Consider the following 12822-nt stretch of genomic DNA (forward strand, 5'->3'; position numbering starts at 1 on the left):
CGGAGCCTGTGCCCCCCACCGGGAGAGACCCAAACAGTGAGAGGCCCGCGTACCGCTAAAAAAAAAAAAAAAAGCCTACACTGTCCCAGTCATAAGGTCCTAATGCCTACACAGTCTCATCTGCTGATTTTAATCCATAAACCCTATGCAGTCAAGATCTGTACATTAGATTTACGATTTCAAATTCTGCACACTGAATGAGAGCATTTCAAAGTATTTCTCCAGAGATTCCACTAATATTAAATCAGCTATTAGAGGATCATGCCAAAGAGGCCAAGGGCTCATGTCTGATAACCATGTGAACCAGTTAGCATCCCTCTTGCCTACTGCCACAATATGCCCCCTGCTGTAAATACATTCCTGGGTTTACTGAGAAATTAACACAAAGTATCACTTCTGAAAAAAGTTAAAATGTATCTACTAATATCAAATATTATCATTGACTTTTTTTTTTTTTTTTTTTTTTGCCGTACGCGGGCCTCTCACAGTTGTGGCCTCTCCCATTGCAGAGCGCAGGCTCAGCGGCCATGGCTCACGGGCCCAGCCGCTCCGCGGCATGTGGAATCTTCCCGGACCGGGGCACAAACCTGTGTCCCCTACATCGGCAGGCGGACTCTCAACCACTGCGCCCCCAGGGAAGCCCCTATCACTGACTTTTAATCCGTAGAAAACAGCTATTGTTTTTCAGAAAATATGCCAAATCATTCATACTTTCTTTCAATATTTATTGAACACCTACCACATGCCAGTTGGTAAGTCTCAAAAGGCTAGCACTGGAGGACAAATAAACACAGTTATGTGTAGTATGTGATATGGCAGAGTATACAGGTAGAGTGAGAAGACACAAGAGGAATGGCTACCTCTCAAAGGTATCGTGGAGAATGAGCTCCAGGAGTTTACTGAGGTAAATGAACCAGGTAAGGGCCTTCCAGGGAGAGAGAACGAAGATTTGCGAAGGTATGGTCAGAAAACAACATGGCAATCTTAAGATGACTTTCAAGAATTTTACTAAGGCCAGACTGAGAATTGAGAGATATGACCAGTTGAGAGAAGTCAAGGCCACATGATTTTCTACCTCATCCAGGTTAGGTTTTCCTAAACTGCCTTGCTTTGAGTTAGATTTCCGTAGAGTAAGGGGGAAAATTTTTTTAATATCATGTGAAGAGTTCCTCTCTTTATAGTTTCCATGATAAGAATAAAGGTCAATAAAAAGCCTCTCCACAACAAAAGAAACTACCAACCAAAGGAAAAGTCAACCTACTGAATGGGAGAAGATATTTGCAAATCATATATCTGAAAAGGGGTTAATATCCAAATACATAAAGAACCCATACAACTCAATAGCAAAACAACAAACAATCTGATTATAAAATGAGCAGTGGATCTGAATAGACATTTTCCAAAGAAGATCTGCAGATGGCCAACAGGTACGTGAAAAGGTGCTCAACATCACTAATCATCAGGGAAATGCAAGTCAAAACCACAATGAGATGTCACCTCACACCTGCTAGAATAGCTATTATCAAAAAGACAAGAAATAACAAGTGATGCTGAGGATGTGGAAGAAAGGGACCCCTTGTGCACTGTTGGTGGGAATGTAAACTGGTAAAGCCACTATGGAAAACAGTATGGAGGTTCCTCAAAAAGTAAAAATATGAACTGCCATATGATCCAGCAATTCCACTTCTGGGTATTTATCTGAAGGAAACAAAAGCACTATACTAATTTGAAAAGATGCCCACGTTCACTGCAGCATTATTTACAACAGCCAAGACATGGAAACAACCTAAGTAACCACTGATGGATGAATGGATAAAGAAAATGTGGTATATATATATGCAATGGAATATTACTCGGCCATAAAAAGAAGGAAATCCTGCCATCTGCAACAACACAGATGGATCTTGAGGGCATTAGGCTAAGTGAAATAAGTCAGACAGAGAAAGATAAATACTGTAAGATCTCACTTATATGAGGAATATTAAAAACAACAACAAACAAAGAAACAAAAAAACCCCCAAACCCTAACAGAGAACAGATTGGTGGTGGCCAGAGGTAGGGATTGGGGTGGGGTAATGGGTGAAGGTGGTCAAAAGGTACAAACTTCCAGTTATAAAATAAATAAGACATGGGGGTGTAATGGACAGCATGGTGACTACAGTTAATAATACTGTACCATATATTTGAAAGTTGCTAAGAGAGTAGATCTTAAAAATTCTTACCACAAGAAAAAAACTCTGTAACTGTGTGTGGTGATGGATGTTAACTAGACATTTTATGGTGATCATCTGCAATATATACATATATTGAATCATGCTGTACACCTAAAACTAATGTAATGTTGTATTTCAATTATATCTTAATTTTATAAAAAGAATAAAGGTCAAAAGGAGGTGCATTCTTCTGAAAATGAAGCCTTTAGTGATGGAGAACATTTAATGAAGAGGTTCTTCTATCTGCAGAGCAAACCCAAATTTGCTCCTCAGTGAGTCAGAGTGAAAGTTTCCTTATTCTTCTCAGAAAGCTGGTTTAAAAAGTGATCAGTGGAGGGTTTTTTTTATCATTTTTCCTTTCCAATGGCTGTCTGAAACTCTTAGTGTGTTGAATACTTGACAAGCAAATTTACATTAATATGAGAAGCATCTTCATGCCCATACGACATCTCTAATATATAAACACATAAATGTATATGCACACCCACATCCTACCAGCTTTGACAGGCAAAGGATTAGTACATGCACCAGAGGAAAAGCTATCATAGGCTTGTCACAGGACAAAAGGAAAATCTAATTTTTAAGCAAACTTTTTACAGAAGTGACTATATATACAGAAATGGGAAAAATTCAGAAGTATACAACTCAATGAATTTCCACAAAGTGAACCCTGCATGTAAAGCAGCATCTAAGTAAAAAAAAAAAAGAGAGAGAGAGAGAGAGAGAGAAAACACTATCAGCACACTGGAAGCCCATCTAGGGCGTTTACAAAGTCACTCCTACCAGCTCACAGTAATGACTTTAACACCATAGATTCATTCCGCCTGTTTTTAAACTTCATATAACTGAAATCACACATTATATACTGTACTTTTGTGCTGGCTTCTTTCGTTCCACATTACATTTGTGAAACTGATTCATTTGTTGAATACAGCAATGGTTCATTCACTGTTATTACTGTAAAGTATTCCATTTTATAAATATAATTTATTGAAAAATATTTCAGTACTGTTGAAAGGCAACTGTGTTATTTCCAGCTTGGGGCTATGACTAAAAATGCTGCTACGTACATTCCTGTGCATGTCTTTTGGTGCACGTACGTACACATTTCTGTTGCACATAAGGCGTAGAAGTGCTGGTTATAGGGTACACTTATGTTCAGCTTTGATAGATACTGCCAACTGCAGATTTTCCAAAGGTGTACCAACTTACATCCCCACCAGCAGTGCATGAGGGTTCCTGATGCTGAACAACCTCACTAACACCTGGCAGCGTCTGCCCTTTCCATTTCAGTCTTTCTGGAGTTAGTGTAGTAGTATCTCACTGTGGTCATTTGTTTTACCCTGATGATTAATGATGTCGACCACTTCAGGGGCCTTTGGATATCATCTTTTGTGAAGTACCTATTCAAATCTTTGGCTCATTTTTTATTTTTCTGGCTTGTTCAAAGACTAATTTACAGGACTTATTTTATATACTGATTTGAAGGAGTTATTTATGTACTCTGGATCTCAGTCGGATACCTGTATTGCAAATATCTTCTACTCTGTGGTATGCCTTTTTATTTTCTTAATGGTGCATTTTAATGAAAAGATAGCCCTAATGCTAATGTAGTCCATCTATCATTTTTTTCCTTTATAGTTATTATTTATGTCCTGGTTCAAGTAAAGAATACCATGAAGATATTCTCATATGTTTTCCTCTAGAAACTTGAATAAAGTAGCATTTTAAATACATATTTAAAAATTCCCAGGCACACCATGTTATGTGTCTATAAAATGCACAAGTGAAGTTTTCCTCCAAAAAACAGATCAACCAACTCAACCTGTGAGTTACACAAGATCACACTAAATTAACTGCACTGAGCACCTCTCATGTGCCCAGGACTGTGTTAGGTGCTACAAGAGATAAAAGCGAGATATAAGAGGTGATCCCTGACCTAAATGAATATTAACCTTAGCTGACAGCATAACACTTAAATATTAATTGTGAGGATTTTGACCTCAGAGCTCAAAAATAACAATCCTCTATGACTCTCAGCTCTCCAAGCAAATTTCTACTTCAATAAGGAACAGTAGGACAAAGGCATTACTTTATTACTGGTACTGCTTCAATACACATATCTAAAAACCACATCATTTACCAATTTTCCAAAGAGTAGACCAAAGACCTTAATAAGGTAACAGCTACAAATTCAGTATTTTATAGTTCAACTACCTAAAAGAAATAGCCGAATCCAGAAATTATGCAATTTTTCCCAGAAAAAAAAATATCTTATTCTAGGTACAGAAGAACGTGGCAGAGAAGGGGAAAATATCAAAATATATATATGCATACACAACACTCTTACACACCCACACAACCCTACATTTTTTTCCTATATGTTTTCTAATTTTCTTGCCCATAATTACTTAACCTTTTCTTCCTGGTCTTGGGGAGAATAGTTACTTAAAAACAAACAAACAAAATGCCAAGCTTAAGAAAGAGTCCCAGTGAGTTAGGGATCTAATATATATGTGACCCCCTTTATAAAGATAAATCTAGGGATGGTCATTTCCAAGATGAGAAGCTGAAGTGGTAAAAGGAAAAACTAGCCATTACACCAATTTAGATGAGTAGAGAGTTTTTAAACCAGAGTCATCGAGTTTTCCTTATTCTATTTTGTAACAAGCATTAAAATAGAATTGTGCTACTCTTCTAAACATGTAGAACAGGAGGGAAAAGAATAAGTCTGCTAATTTTAGAGGTCAGGGTGGACCAGATGCTTCAGAGCCTGGGATTCTAGGCCTTAAACAAATTTTCTGAAATGATGCAAGAATCTATTAGTAGAGCTTAAGTGATGACCTCAAGCTAAGGTAGTTTACTGATTTGTTACAAGAAGAAAAGAAGCCTAAGGGATTAGAACTCTTTAATCTAGAAAATTTTCCAAATCTCTATTCTGACCCAAAATAATAGGCAAAGGGTTGACCAAGTAAGAATTAAGCTCCTCAACAGGAACCATAATTTCCCATGATATTTATTCATTCAACGAACTTTTATGATATGTACACCTACTAGCCTAGGTACCATGTATACAGTATGGAAAACAGACACAGTCCCTGCCTTCATGAAGTATAGTCAAATTGGGGAAAAATATTTTACCAAGTAAATAAGCAAATATTTAGTTGCAAATCACAATAAATGTTAAAAAAAATTGGGATAAATGTACTTTAGGTTAAAGAAGGCCTCTTTAGGAAGATGACATCTAAGCTAATAGGAAAACAATGAAAGGAGTCATCCTAGTGATCCCAACCAAATATGTCTGGTTGATTCAACCCTATCAATTCCAACTCACTTCTTCCAAGGTCTACAATGTCTCCACCCCCAGTCTATCCCTACATTCTGAGCACTGTCTCTGCTCAAGCACATCAGCAAGGTTTCACGGTATGGCCTGCCTGAACTAGGGACTGCAACTGGGTACTTCTCGTGCTAGAGCATTTCTAGTATTTGACAAGTGCGCACACCAAAGACAGCAGAGAGCCACCAAGGTGAGTGGAGGGCTCAAGGGCCCCTCATCCAATCTTCTTCCACTCTGCTTCAGAAGACAAGGAAAGGTGTCTATCTGCCTCTAAATCAGAACCTCTTCCTGCCATTTCAGAAGCAGCTTTTGTACAACTGCATGTGAATCTACCATTTCCCCCAAAAAAATTCCAATTAAAAAAAAAAAGCAGCTTTTTAAGACTCGAGGCCTCAGAGAACTTTATTCCTACACAGAATTTTACATATTCAATCCTAATAAATTCACATTTATGTAACAACATGAATACAACAGCCAAACGGATCAGGATGAAACTGCAAGGACCCAGACGAACCCCTGGGCCCACAGAGTTTCTGCAATCATCAGCTAGATCCAGAAAACGGAGACTCAAACACCAAGCATACATCTGAACCAAATGGTCTAACAGGCACCTGCGCCAAAAGAGAAAATCAAATTTATACATAAAATATATCCTTGGTGGAGTGTGGAAGGCCCACGGGAACGATTCATAGTCCCTGCAGCTGAGCATCACCACAAAATCTTCTTTTCATCTGTGCAGAGTACCTGAGTTGCACTGCAGTAGTTGAGAAGGTGGCCAAACTCAAGCCTCCACCAGAGCACAGAAGGTATGCTCCCCTGGCAACAACGCTCCGTGGGATGTGAGCACAACACATCTTTCTATCCCTATTGGGCTTAAAGTCACTGTCAAACTCACCCTGTGGCACACAGCCAGAAAGGGCCAGTGATACTCAGTTTATAATGTAAACAAACCACGTATTATTCTGAGCCCTTTTGGAAAGGATGCCAGATTGAAGAAATTAAAAAACAGAGTTGGCTTGGTTTCCCCTGTCTGCTTCACATTCTCATGTTCCCAATACCCACTTCCAGCAAATATCTCCTAGGTCCAGAAAAAATAGCCTTTCAGCATCTGTCTTTAATTTGGCTGTTCCACCCTCCTCCCTCCTCCTATTTCTCCTCTCCCCTCCTCCTCCTCCCCACTGCTCCCACCCCATAAGGAATATATATGTCCCCTGAAAACAAACAGAGAAGAGATTAGAGAGGAAAGGAGACTAGAATGGGGAGATAAACCAGGCAGGAGAAGAGGGCAGTTCACAGAATGGGGCACAAAGACAGCCCAAGATGGCTGCTCTCGAGGCCCAGCAACGAGGGCTGTTTCTGATTAGGTGAGTACAATTGCCGAGCTGCACAGGAAGTGCTCAGGGGGCCCTCATGGTCTGTCCCATCCCAAACACACTGAAACCCTTTATACTGGAGCAGGCCCATCTGGAATCAGTTAGGACCAGGCTCCTAGCAGACCTTTCCTTTTTAAAAAAGAAAAAAAACAACCCTCTCTAAAACCGCTAGGCTGAGCTTTCCCGCCTGCAACTTTCTCATCCCTCCCCCCAAATCACTCTTCAGAGAACGTTTCTCCATCTCCTGTTCTGGGGTCACCACAAGCAAAAGAGGCATATAAGAACATAAAGCATTCGGAGAGCTAGCATCCTCCCCCCGCCCAGACAACTCCAGAAAATTACAGAATTCGTGAAACTAAAATCCTTTTTTATACAATTTTGGGATTTTTTTAAAATGTTATTTTTAGGAATCTGAAGTGCCCTACTTTTTTCTTTAAGCATTTAAATGAAGCATATCCTTTATGCAACTTTTCTCTTTTTGTTCTGTCTTCTAAATCATGCAAAAAGCAGAAAAAGAGAAACTTTGGGATAGTTCTAGCATTCAAAAGGGAAAAAGGTTTTGCACTCACATTCCTAAGTTAACTTGCCAATATTCGTTTTTGCCGGAAGTCAGGTTTTACTGATGCTTTCTATAAAAAACAGGCCTTCTCTGGTAGTGCGGTAAATGCCTAGAACTAGGACTTGGCAGACCTGGAGAACAGTCTTGATGGCCGATTAATTCACCATGTGGCTAGGAATAAACTGCTTAACCTTTCTGGGTCTCTATTTTGTCACTGGTAAAACGTGGGGGGGAGGAAGAGACCCTAAGGTTATTTTCAGCACTGCTACCCCCTCAAATTCCACACACCTAACAAAAATATGAGTACAAACACAATTAGGAATTCCCAGCTTCACCCAGGAATCATACCTTTAAGGCAAAAAAAATTTTTAATTGTCCCCAAAGACCATACAGAAAGGAGTTAGGTGTGTGGCGGGGGAGAAGGAGCAGTGTGTCCGCTGGTCTGAATCGTCTATAAACCTCATTCCCCGTCTTCACGTTGCTTAGGGAGAGCATAACCAAAGGCAGAGGGGAGAAAGTTTAAGGCCAAGTACCAGGCGAGTCATTTGGGCTCAGGAACTTGATCAGAGAAGTACAGCATGAAGACCTGGAGAACTAAATTCACAAATAAACTACTGAATTAGCACTCTGTCCTTTGTGCTTACTTTAGAAGCTGCTTATTTATTTAATTGATCTCAACAAATATTTATTGAATCTATCAAGAAGGTCAGACTCTCTGAGAAATACAAAACAGGATCAGAAACTGCCCTCTCCTCAGGAAATTTATAAACTACAGAAGAGACACAGAGATGTTCGGACGTAGTTTTATTCCCAGACTTGATGACACTGAGGTAAGGATAAAGTATTGTGACAGATCCCCGAATGCTGCCGCTTCCTCCACATGCCTCATTCTCTTATCTCTTATCTTCCACCTTCTGTTCAAATGTTAAGAGGGTTCTAATGAATCCGAAAATTATCAAAATTATTTTGCCTTGAAATTTAAAAGCTGGCATTATAAACTGCCTAAACTTATCACAGGTTCAATACATGTTAAATAAGTAGCTTATCCCCATAGAGAGAAGGGCAGACCTACATAAACCACCTCCCAACCTACAGCTGTCACCAGCACAGGAGCACTGAAAACTATCTCAACAGTCATACCCATGGCAATCGGGAACCCACTCTTGACCCTAGCCTGGTTCTAGGGATTAAGAACCAGCAAAACAAGTACAAGGTTTGCAATTAGAACTGTCACAGGTCCGCAGTCCTGCCCTCGGCCACAACCAGAATGGCAGGAGTTTACTGTAGACCACATGTAAGGTTTTTGGCAAGAGGTGCCTACCATGCGATATTGCCTGCCTTAATCTACATCAGTGTGATCGATGTTTCCTCATAACTGAAACTGGTCAAACAAGGGTCTAAATTAGAGGGCCTGTTTTGCCATTTCATAAAAAGACTCCCATAAGACTGATACTTGTTTCCTTAACCTGATATCCTAGGTAACCTGAAGGATGTGGGCTCCTTTTCCTGGGCCACTAATTAGGGTATCCCATTCTCGGTGACCTCTCTAAAAACATACTCCCTTCAGTGAGTTAATCTCCCCGCTTCCCTATACTGGCAAGGCTTCAAAGGCATTCAGAGAGAAGTAAGAATCTGTGACCTGGGGTTCCAGAAACAGGAGGGTCACATTTCCTCCCGGAACATGGAAAGTTGAACTGTAGGAGGCGCATCTGAGAGACTTGGCCCACTCCCTAAACACTAATACATTTCGAATTGGGTGCAGAGAACTTGGCAGCTCAGCTGACTCCCCAACCAGCTCTGAACAAAACTGGACTGGTCAGGATTCTTCGTGGCAAACAGCAGTAGAGGGGGCCAATCAAAACTCTCAGCTCTGCCAAAAAACTGCAGCCTTTCCCTTAAAGGGAAAACACTTCAAGGTGAGTGCTCGTGTGCAGTTGTGAAGAGAGAAAAGGAGGATTTAGATTTTCTGAATTCTTACCTTCGGTCAACTTTATTTCTATAAATTCCTTTTCCTGTATTTGTTCTCCTCTATAACAACACCAGCGTTGCTGCAGACAGTAATAAAAAGCAGGTAAGGACTCTACAGAAAGGTGGCCACAGTCCAAACGCTGCACCTGACCAAAGGAAGCATGGTATCCACCTTCACCTTAGGAGAGACCTGGGATTCACCCTTCTGCTACTTGAGAGCAGTCTGAAGCCTTCTCCCAGAGTCTCCAGTAGATCTTCACCTTCCCCTCCTGCCTCTTCCCCTTTCTACTGACCCTGTCCCCGCTGCCATTCAGAACTCAGAGTCAGCTGAAATGCCAGAGCAAACTGCCTACTGATGCAAGTATCACAAATGGGGAGAGGCAGCACCGCGCAGTGCAGGGCTTCTCAAACTGACCGTAGCAACCCCTTTCTTTTTTTAATTCCCAATCCATCATGGAATGGTACTTTTGTAAAATGCAATAAAATGCACTACTCGAAAAAATGAAATTTAAAAAAACCAAAGACATATAAAATACGACCCCAAACGTTTTATTATTAGATTCAACACTCACAAAATTACTCCATCAAAATGCTACAAAAGTTTCTACATGCTCACCATCAAGTCCTGTATCTATCTTGCAGTGAGTTGGCAACCAACAGCGGACTAACCCCGGTGCTCAAATGACACCATGATCAGCACTGGTGTAGTGAAAAGAGAACAAGCTTTGATGCCATCCAGTCCTAGGCAGGAATCCCACCCACCAGTTACATGACTTTGGACATATCATTTAATTTTTCTCAATCTCAATTTCTGCATTTATAAAATAAAAATGTAGTATCACCAAATACTCTGCAGAGTTATGAAAGGATTAGGAAAATGTAATGACAAGGGGCGTACCACAGTGCCTGAATTAGACTAGGAATCCAATACTATTATCAGGCTTTCCCAGATAATTCCTTTCATCATCCTCTTTTAATCCAAAGGCAATTCCAATTCCAGTAAATCCTAACATTGGGAGCTAGTATTTTCATGGCTAACTGTAACTAGCAAAAGCCAAACTTATGCTCTCTTACTGTCTTTAGTATTCTCTTTCCCTTTTGGTGTCAGGAAGAACCAAACATTCTTGTCGTGCCAAAAATGCATTCCCATTTGATTTCTAATGTTTTCTTTTAACCCAAAATATATTCCAGTTTGACTTACAGTCAAAACTCTTACCAGCTCCATCACCAATTCTGTGGTCATTCCAGCTTTGTTGTTATGTTTTACTAAATACTGAGTAGATACAAGAAGAATATTTATAAATTATGTAAAGCATATAAAGAATTACAAAAACATGTCACCCCAGCTTAGCAGTCTCATTTTCCCCCTCCTGCCCCCAACTCAATATGCTGCCCTTCTTCACAAATGTTCTTAAAGATCTGAATTTAAGGCCCAGTTCTTCAGTAAGTTGCATCCCCTCTCTAAGCATCTCTCTTACCTACCAAACGAAGCTCCCTGTTTGACTTCATTTAGGTTCAACACATTCCATGTTAACCCCCCTGGCTCCTCTCATGCTCCTTACCCTTCTATTGTAGACAATTCTAACAGCCATCCTCCCATCCCTGAACTGGCTGTACTGAATTCTCCCACCAAAAGTCCTGGCCACCACTACCACTCTTCTTATTTTTCCCTCAGTTCTTGCTTCCTTTTCACAAGTACCCTTCAGTCCCTGGGGAGAGGCAATTCCACCTGACCCTCCAAGATCTCCACCTTCCCTCAAGCCTAGATTCACCTTCTTACATATATTTCTCTTGGGTATTCACAACACGGAGGCTCTATGGAAAGCCCCAAAGAATCCAATCCAAAATTCGGATACACTAAAGGAGCTATGTTTATAATTTAAAATAACAGGGAGAAAATATTTGCAAACACATATCTGACAACGGACTGGTAACTAGAATATATAAAGAACTCTCAAAACTCACCAAAGAAAACAACCAACTCGATTTTTAAAATGAGCAAAAGATTTAACAGACCCATCATCAAAGAAATGCAGATGGCAACTATGCAAATGAAGAGCTGCTCAACACCATTAGAATTTAGGGAAGTACCAATTAAAACCACAAGAGAGACCATTACATACCTACTGGAATGACTCAGATTTTTTTTAAAACTGACAATATCAGATACTGCAAAGAATGTGGAGCAACTGGAACTCTCTCATACATTCACTGCTGATGGGAATGCAAAAATGGTAAGCCACACTGGAAAAAGTTTAGCAGTTTCTTATACAGTTAAACATATACTTAACATATGACCCAGCAATCCCATCCCTATGTATTTACACATGAGAAATGAAGACATATCCACACAGAAACCTATATACAAATATTTATTGCAGTCTTATTCATAGTTATCAAAAGCTGGAAACAACCCAAGTGTCCATCAACTGGTGAATGGAAAAATAAATTGTGGTACAGACATAAATAAATAAGCACTCAACAATAAAAAGGAATGAATTACTAATTCATAAAATAGCATGGGCGAATCTTGAAAGAACCCAAAGTGAAAGAAGCCAGACTCAAAATACTACATAGTGAACAGAAATCAGATCAGTGATTGCCAGCAGCTGGGGGTGGAAGGAAGCCCTGACTAGAAAGGGAACTAAGGGAACCTTCTGTGGTAATGAAAGTATTCTATATCTTGATTGTGGTCATCACTATATGGCTATATTACATTTGTCAAAACCGATAGAAATGTATACCTCAAAAGGATGAATTTTACTGCATATAAATTATACCTCAATAAACAAACAAAAAATATATAATCTCCCTCAGAAAATAATAATAGCTCACTTCCATCATAGAGGAGTTAGAGCAACATCTAAGGATACAGGTGGGGTAAGGAGTCGAGGAATTATAAGAAGGCACTGACCAGCAGGCCCAGACCCCAATGACAAGACTGGCTGGGGGAGGTGGGGAACCACGAGGAAGGCTGGGGGAACTGGAGGGACACTGGGAGGCCAAACGGAAGACAGACCAGAGGGCCCACTGGCTGAGGATTCCAGGCCATGAGGAGTGGGATACAGGGATGGAGGACCTGTCTGCTGTGGTTGGGAAACTGATTACATTGAGCAAAGAAATAAAATGAAATAAGTAAATATACTGAGGATAAGAGGAACCCAAGTTTCTCCCTACTTGGAAATATATTTACAAAAATGGAAAGAGGTTGGCTAGATTTAAGATGGAGTTATCGGTATGAACTCTGGTTTTTATGATATAAAATTCAAGGTTTTATAATATAAAATACATAATATATACACACATAACATATACACACAAACATCATACATGTGCACATACTATACTACATATATACATATATGTACATAA

This window comes from Physeter macrocephalus, chromosome 6, assembly GCF_002837175.3.
Source record: "Physeter macrocephalus isolate SW-GA chromosome 6, ASM283717v5, whole genome shotgun sequence".
NCBI lineage: Eukaryota > Metazoa > Chordata > Mammalia > Artiodactyla > Physeteridae > Physeter > Physeter macrocephalus.